Source organism: Gymnoscopelus microlampas (genome assembly GCF_963454915.1).
Source record: "Gymnoscopelus microlampas genome assembly, chromosome: 4".
In the NCBI taxonomy this organism is placed as follows: domain Eukaryota; kingdom Metazoa; phylum Chordata; class Actinopteri; order Myctophiformes; family Myctophidae; genus Gymnoscopelus; species Gymnoscopelus microlampas.
Window position 1 is genome coordinate 55,246,785 of NC_139941.1, and position 8,887 is coordinate 55,255,671.

General features: G+C 40.7%; 1 long non-coding RNA gene across 1 annotated transcript; it reads right to left on the minus strand.

The window, feature by feature from the left end:
- Positions 1–726: 726 nt before the first annotated feature.
- On the minus strand, positions 727–8,406 carry LOC311043639. Its single transcript, XR_014600623.1, has 5 exons — positions 8,286–8,406; positions 7,040–7,240; positions 4,565–4,641; positions 3,571–3,614; positions 727–1,324 (listed from the first exon to the last, which is right to left on the minus strand). It is a non-coding gene; the product is annotated as an uncharacterized lncRNA (long non-coding RNA).
- Positions 8,407–8,887: the final 481 nt, after the last annotated feature.

An 8,887-nucleotide genomic window follows, 5' to 3' on the forward strand; every position in this document is an offset into this window, starting at 1 on the left:
AAAAGGTCCGAACACCTCTCAGTCTGTTCCTTGTTTGTTTGTGGGCTATGATGCAAAACAAATCTGTCAAACAGGTCATTCTCTGTAACACTTGTTGAGGCATCTTCCTCTTCTCCAGGCTTCAAATCCTGGATCCCATTCAGTTTATTGTCTACATGTTAACCCCTCAGGAATATAGAAATAACATTGATTTTCATGCATGGCTAGCAGTCTACACACAAAAGAGGGTATGAGGAGTCAGTAGGAGTGAGGAGTTAGGAGGATTTTCCAAACAAGCGCTTCCAAACTCCAGCTTCATGATGCTTTGTTTTGCCACAGTCTAGATGAGTGGCATATGATGCATAGCCTCTTATAGATAACTATCATCATTGTCTGAACCATTAAGTTATTGGGTGTATGGCTTTAAATTCTCATTGTTTCCATGGTTGGCAAATGATGTATTATCAAAAGTGTGTATCTCCTTGCATCACCTTCATTTCATTTTGTAAAACATATGTTTTCTTGGATAATGAGTCTGAATAAACAACTGTCCATACAGTTGTATAGTCTATCTGCAGCTGACACTGTATTGCCTACATACAGTATCTGGCTCATATCCAGTATATCTAGGATACATTCATTCATTGACAAAAGACAGTTAATATCACTGTTGATTGGTATAGATTGACATCTTGGAAGAAACAACATTCAAAGTGCAAAAGGCTTTTAATGACACCAAAGAAAGAAACAAAGAAAACATATTGCACAGAACAAAATAGGCAGTGGAAGAACTCACATGTTTCACTTAAGTAAAAGAATCAATACAGCAATGTAGAAATATACTCTGTTAAATGTGACTTGAGTAATAGTGCAAAAGCATTGGCATGTATTCCAAAGTATTCCAAAACTAAAAGTGCTCATCTTGCAGAATGTCCCATTTCAAGTTTCCAAATGTAATATGAAAATAGCAGATCTACAAGACAGATCACAATGTGTCGCATCGCAACCCATTGTGAGCTTGTAGATCGACTATTTTCAAATGGCCGAAATAAGGCTGAAGTGGTTAATGTATGTTTTCTAATAATAAACAAAATCTCCAAAATAAATATTAACACAAAGTAAAAGTACAATATTGTCCTCTGAGATGTAGTGGTTTCAAAGTATGGCGTAGATGCTGGTTTTCCACCTCTGTCCAATCGGGTGAGACGAAGGCGGATACGGGGAGGGTTATCAGCTGGCAGCCATACTTTCATCGGACCGTACCCTTTAGGCGTGAGGTTACTGGTTGGCCCTGTCCTCTGGAAACTTCTTGGCTGGTTCCCATGTGTCTTCCCAGATTTTGTCACTGTAAAGTATAAATACATTATTTAGAGAAATTCATTTATCCCATGGGTCTTCAAAAGGGGCACTGGGACACCTTTTATTTTTATATTAACCACCTGAAACATTCTAAGAGAAGATCTACAACCTCACAATGCCTCGCACTGAGACGTGACGTGAGTTTGTAGATTATCAATTTTTGGTGACGAGATTTGGTGTCGAGGGGAAAAAGTGTTTGCATCAGTATCATGCAGCCCTAATGCACATGTATGTCTATTGCCTAATGCCTACATGTAAAAAAGATAAGACAAGAAGCATAGCGGCCAACATTCCACTTCTGGTAATTTCATTATTTTGATTTTGACTGATGTGAATTTAGATTAGTTCCTCATAAAACAATTTACTCTAGTACTGGTGACAGACAGTCCATATCTGAAGTCTGAAAGAGAAGTCATTAACAACATTAGTCGACTAACAGTCATTAATTACTAGAATCCAACAATGTGAATTTTGTAACCTTCCTGTACATTCAAGCTGTACAAGCAAATTACACAGAAGCTTCCAATTCAACTGCTGAGGCCGGTGGACTGCAGCTGCCAATCAAGCCCATACGCTGAGCTAGAGCTTTAATCGGGCCTAAATATGTGAGCCCAGCCCAACCCAGCCCGACAGAAACGATACATAATTGACAATTGGAGCCCAACACAGCCCGAAGCCTGACATTCTAAAGAAGTATAATTGTTGCATGCAGCCTTATATTTTTGTCATTACATATTGGTGATTCGAAGAACAGAGTCATTCTACCCTTTTCCAACTGTCTTTATATATAAACAAAAACCCAGCTTGTAGCAAGCACCGTCCTAATTAAGGAACAATAAACATCGGAGCCTCGCTGGAGAACACGGCTGACGGCCGCCGCTAAATCAGGCAACAGGTGTACAGGCTATTATAGCTACAAAGTTCACACGTCTATAATATTATTAGGATATACAAAAGTGACCGTGGATGGTTTCAACAATGTCCTCCGCTCCACTTGGGCACTGCATGCATGCAGACGCCACAGCGGCCACCGCCACATACACACACGCTCAACTGTTGCGCCACAGCGCACACAGTCACACATGCTCAACTGTATCAAGTAGCTCATAACTCACAGCCACAGTTATGAGCGCAGCTTACATAGTCACAGAGACATCATGATACCGCGCTGCGCTTGCCTGCCTGATAAAAACAAGACCAGGAGACCTGGTTCTGCCAGACCTAAGCCGGACTTCACATAAGGTGCTTTTCGTTAGTGAGGGAGACGAAAGTCTCCCTCAAGACGAAAGTGAAGGCTCCCTCACTTTCGTCTTTCCGTCTTTCGCCTTTCATCTCAGAGAAATCAAGGTGCTTTTCCTTGACGTTAGGGAGGTAGACCAAATCAACATCAACATCAGTCAAGGAGGTACCCTGTTCTATCTCTCTTTTCCTCTTCCTCTTAATGGACTCCATCGGCAAGGTTTGCTAAATGAATCGAACTTTGTTCGATATACTGATAGGGGGAACCCTAATTTATGGATAATAAAATGTAATTGATCGATATTTCAGGATATTTGACATTGAAGGTCTAATTGAAATATTTGTCTTACGTTTTATATATACCATCTGTATTTATACTTGTAACATAATAGTGATGTCATGAGTAGTCTGTGCCTATTTATTCATGCAGATGAAACCTAACCACAACCCGACAAAGAAACCTAACCACAACCAGACATACCATGTAGTCTGTGCCTATTTATTCATGCAGAAGAAACCTAACCACAACCAGACATACCATGTATGGACAAAATGGTGACAAAGGCTCGTGTAGGCCATACCTTTCAGATCTGGCAAAAAGTGACCCAACCCAATGCCCGACAAATACGTGACCAATTGGGCCCGGCCCAGCCCTCGCCGCGCAGACCCGTCGGCCTCGGGCTGAAATCTTAAGCTCTACGCTGAACAGCACACAGCTGCACACAGCAGAGAGTGAGGGAGAGAGATAAAAGCACCTGGAAGTTAGGTCGTCAGCTTTTCATTTTGCCTACTTTAACTGGACACGTTGTACCAGCGTACTTTGATGTGAAAATGTGGGCCATCGGCAGGTCTGCAACACCACACAGATGAGGTGTAACCTTCCTAAATAGTAAGGCAAATTTGAGAGGGAAGAAAGAATTGTGGGATCAACCAGAAACAACTGCCTCTGGTAGGGCAAATAGTGTCAATTGAATAATATCAAAAATGTCTTACCATGCAGGACAAGGCGCCCAATGCACCAACACTTCTTTGTTGCCCTAAAAAACACACACACACACACACACACACACACACACACACACACACACACACACACACACACACACACACACACACACACACACACACACACACACACACACACACACACACAGTATAAGAAATCACTGGGTAAGGTATACCATTATTTTTAGTACCTTTGCTTGTCTCAGTCATGATCAGCCTTAAGACAAATATACAAATTAACATGGTTCTGTGGGGCCGACAGCCAAGTGGTTATGGGAAATACTACCGCCTGACACTGAGTCCCCAGGTTGATTCCTGGGCAGGTCAGACCTTTGCTCCAATACTCTCCCTGCTTCCTTTATCTATACACTGTGAGACTATTAGCCTTGGACGATGTCTATTAAATCGCCATCTGCACATCAAACCATTGTGATGTGCGATAGCATCAGGACTTTTTGGAGTCTAGAGCGGGTACAGAAACGGCCTCTCTTTGTGTAGAACTGGTTTGTGCAAATTACTGGTTAAAGTAGTCTGAACAGGATCTGAGCACTGAGCAGTAAAATGACCTCACAGTTCCTCACACTATTGAAAAGCAGAAAGCCTGGTGACGTGAAGTTAACTTACTGGAACAGTGGGTTGTTTTAATAAACCCTTGTAGGAACCCTGACCCCCTGACTGATTTGTCACATTTTTAGTGGCCACAACCCATAAATGCTCATCCCATAATTGCATCTTCACTACAAATGGGGAACCATTTAAATAGTAAATAAACATGCGTCCCAACGGTATAACAGTTATTGCCAAGAACCTTTGTTACAATAGAGCAATAATCGACCAAACAGAAATGTCCCCTATGTGTGTGTATGTAGCCTGTGTGTGTGTGTGTGTGTGTGTGTGTGTGTGTGTGTGTGTGTGTGTGTGTGTGTGCGCAGAGAGAGAGAGAGAGACACACACAGACAGATAGGGTTCTATATTTTTTTACCTCATTTGTCCTTCTCCCTGTTATCTCCTTATATGGGTAGACCTGGGACCTTTTCATCTGGGAACATTTCTTGTAAACTTGAAGGATGAAAAGACAAGTTCATTAAGCCATGATGCTTTGTAAATGTCAGCAGTATTTTACATCTATCTATACATTTTCTGAATCTCTATGCATCTGTGTTTATGCCCATAGCCAATCAGAGAGGGGCTGTTTATGCCCATAGCCCATCAGAGGGGAAAAGGGTGGTGTCTCCTAGCCTGGTATCCAGCCTGCTTCGCTACGTTCGGCGGACTTTTTTTTCTCTCTTCGCTTCTCAGTCTGGAACGCACCCCATTGACTCGTTTTGCAGAACTACACTGGAACTACATATGTTACGTTAGGCAACGTCGTTGCTGATTGGATGTTGTTCAAACGAATGACGAATCACAACGATCCCACTGTTTCTTTTGTCCCGCCCCGCACCACAGACCAATCAGAAGCCACGGCACGACTCGAAACGTTTGTCATGTCCCGCCTCCCTTGGAGATAGGAGGCATTCCAGACTGATAAGCGGAGAGAGAGAAAAAAGTCCGCCGAACGTAGCGAATCAGGCTGGATCCCAGGCTAGGTGTCTCCATGATTGGTCAAGCCTTCACGTGACATCATAATGTCTTACTATAAAACAATGACAATGTGGGGTAATGCTGTTAAGTTGTAGAACTATGCCAGAGTCACAACAAGCAGCACAAGATAAACGCCTAGCTGTGGACAAAAATTGGGCAAATTAGCCAAATCTATGTGTCTTTAGTGATGCTGTAGTGATTGGGTGTAAAGGGAACAAGTACAAATCCATGGGGGACTCCAGTCAACAAAGTATATAGGGTTTAAGTGCCTAACCACTTAAAACCTATACTTAGTTGATTCCAAAGTGCTCTATACTAGGCCCCCTCCTGTTGCCACTATACACTACAAATCTTCGCTGACAATAATTATAGTTTGGCTAATTTCAATGAATGTACACAACCCATTCAGACCGGGATAACCTATATGTTCTCTGGGAACACGTCTAAGTCATTCATTTCTGAAACTCTTAAAAGCCTCATTTATACTACAACATATGACATACTTGGATGCAGAAAATACCAGATCTGCAAGCTCACAAAAACAAATAAAATAAAAACATTTAAAAGCCAATGTGGATGACACTAACACATTCATTTATATTCACATAAAAACAAACATTTAACACAGAATAGCAATATACAGGACAGCCAAGTATATAAGTCCAGCAACTTGTCCTTTGCAGAAATATGCAGAATATGATTCAGCTATTGTGGCATGTGTCAGTAGAGGTTAAGAGATGGAGTACAGAGGACTGGTGAACAGCTTTGTCAGGTGGTGCAAACAGAACCACCTGTTACTAAAATTGCCAAATAAAGGAGATGGTGGTGCATTTTAGGAAGATGGTGGCTCCCCCATTGTCTCCCATTTCCATCGAGGGAGATGTGGAGGTAGTCCAGAGCATCTGGGCATGCAATTGGACAATAAACTTGACTGTACTGGGAACACAGATGTCCTATACAAGAAGGGCGGGGGGCAGATTTACTTCCTGAGGTGGCTCAGCTCCTTTGGTGTGTAGGACTCTGCTGAACATGTTCTATCAATCAGTAGTGGCCAGCGCAGTACTGTATGCAGCGGTATGTTGGAGGGGTAGTATCAAGGAAGGCGACAGCAGGAGGCTGAATCAAGCTGGTTCTGTCCTCGGTACCACTTTGGATACTGTGGCCATCATGGACAATCCCTCTCCTTCCCTACTACTGTGGCAGGGCAGAAAAGCTCCTTCAGCAACAGACTGTTACATGTAACAGTCAGTCCCAAGTTGCAAGAAGGAGCGCTATAGGAGATATTTTCTGCCTGCAGCAATAAGACTGTACAAGTCCTCATCTGGTTGGCTTGATCAGGCTGATTAGGATGGGGGATGTGGGATGCAAGCCATCGGACTCTTGAGTAGTGTTTGGTCTGTCTTCTTAATATTGTAGGTTGACGATGCTTAGATGCATATTTATTTATTATTCATTTTTTTTGTTTCATCTAATGTGTTTTTATTGATGTCTCTATGAGAGCTGCCTTTCCCCTCGGGGAAGAATAAAGTACCTACCTACCTAGCTAAGACCATGTAATAAGCTGACAGCTGGGGGGGGGGGGGGGGACACTATAAAGGCCACTGCACACAGGATGCGATTATTCACATGGAAAAAAGGCACCCTGTCTGAGCCAACCTAAAAATACTGTATTGAGTCCATAAATTAACATACCTTGAAGATGGTTGATATTTCTATATTATAAATTGTTTATATGATTGGTCTTATGTAATATTCTAATATTTTGAGATTTATTCATGAGCTGTATTGATATAATAATCATCAAGGTAAAAATATATATTTTTTTACAACTTTTACATGTTTTTTAGAAGGATCTACGTATAGTTTTACTTACTGCACATATTGTCCACTTGGCGAGACACATTCTTGTCTTTAACAATTCTTTTGGCCCACTCTGGGCCATACTTGAGTACTTTGGCAGCCACTGCTGGTTTTGATTGGAGAGAATAACATGTCCCACAGGACATCCTCCTGGCCTCCATATTGGCTTGGCATTTGGGACATGTCTTTTTCTTCGGTCGTGTCATTTTTGGAACTGTTGAGACAAAGAAAATAACCAGAATTTTACACAATGTATTTATTCATAATAATTGTAAGAATGTACAGAAGGAACCAAATACACTCTTCTGGCTGTGGCACCGTAAATGTTTAATGTCAAGGACCCCAAATTATATTAATTTGCTATTCAGAAATAGCAGATCGTCAAGCTCACAACATGTTGCATAGCAATGTGTTGTGAGCTTTTAGATCAGCTATTTAAGATAAAACCCTACAATAAAATTGGGTAAAGTGTTAATTCTCATTAAGTTAAAAACTTTTAATCCCTATCTAGATTGGATTTTGGGTAGTTCAAAACCAAAAAACAGGATTGGGAGCACTCTGATATCTGATGAGATCAGGAAAACCTACTCAAATCTGGATCAAAACAAAAAACAGGATTGGGATCAGTTTGATTAGAAAATAATAATAAATAAAATAAAAATAAATGCTGTTATTTGATTTGCTCATATAGCGTGCAACACCTACAGTACCATCAGCTCCCAGTACTTAACAGGTTGCAGAACAATGGCTGCACAAAACAAAACACTTTGTATGACAATGGGACTAAACTTGAAAGCAGGGTGTGTAGAACCAGTGGTGGATAAAGTACTCAAATGTTTTAATTAAAAACATATGTAAGTGAGAGTCTGGCATTCAAAACCTTTACAAGTATTTTCAGAATGATGTAGCTTTCAAGTTTCTATCTATTTTCTTCACCAGGTTGACAAAAGCTACATCAATACATCTTCAACAGCACACCAAATGAGTTGAGTACAGTTGGTATTCATAGAGAATTATCCACGTGCATCCATTTGTAGCATTTACAGTTCTGTGTTTCATTCAATCACTCAGAGTCAAATAGAAGTGTAGCTACTTATTTTGTAAGAGAGCTTTAATAAAGAATAACTTAGTAGAATAGAGTGCTACATTTGTTTAGTTTGTCCAACACTGAACACACATTATTCCAATTTCTGTCATGTATTTGCTGTGAGTTAAAGATGTGTGGTTGTGTTATTGTGTTTTAAGTTGTTGGTACTCACTGGAACAAGGTGATGAATGACAAAGAATAAAACCTGTAAAGGGGGGAGGGAAATGAAGATATAAATGCATAATACTTAAGATCAAATATTCCAGTGGCCACCAAATGGACCCTTACAGTTCTGTAACTAAACAATATAAGCACTGATATTCAGGATCTCTTGGTCTTTATAAACAAACTTAGCACAGGGTATATGAAAAATGGCCAAACCCTTAAACCACAAGAAAGCACTATGGCTCAATAGGATCCTTTTGTATTCTATTCATAATAAAACATCCATTTGTACACTCAGAATGGGAAACACAAACAATGATTACATTTCGTTTTGCCTTTAGTGTTGTGCAAACAAACATGGCATATAGAATACATAACTACACACAAATGAAGAGGGACACACACAAATAGCCGAGCTCATGTTGTTGTGTTTGTTTGTTATGGCTTGTTAGCTTAGGGATATGTCCACTGTAAAACAGTTTTAAACTTATACAGACCGACCAACTTGCTACTGTACACACCCTAACATGTTAGCAACAACCCTGTGTTGTGGTTCTATGATTTAGTGGTGGTGGGGGTGCAGATTTAACATGTATTTCTATTAAATAA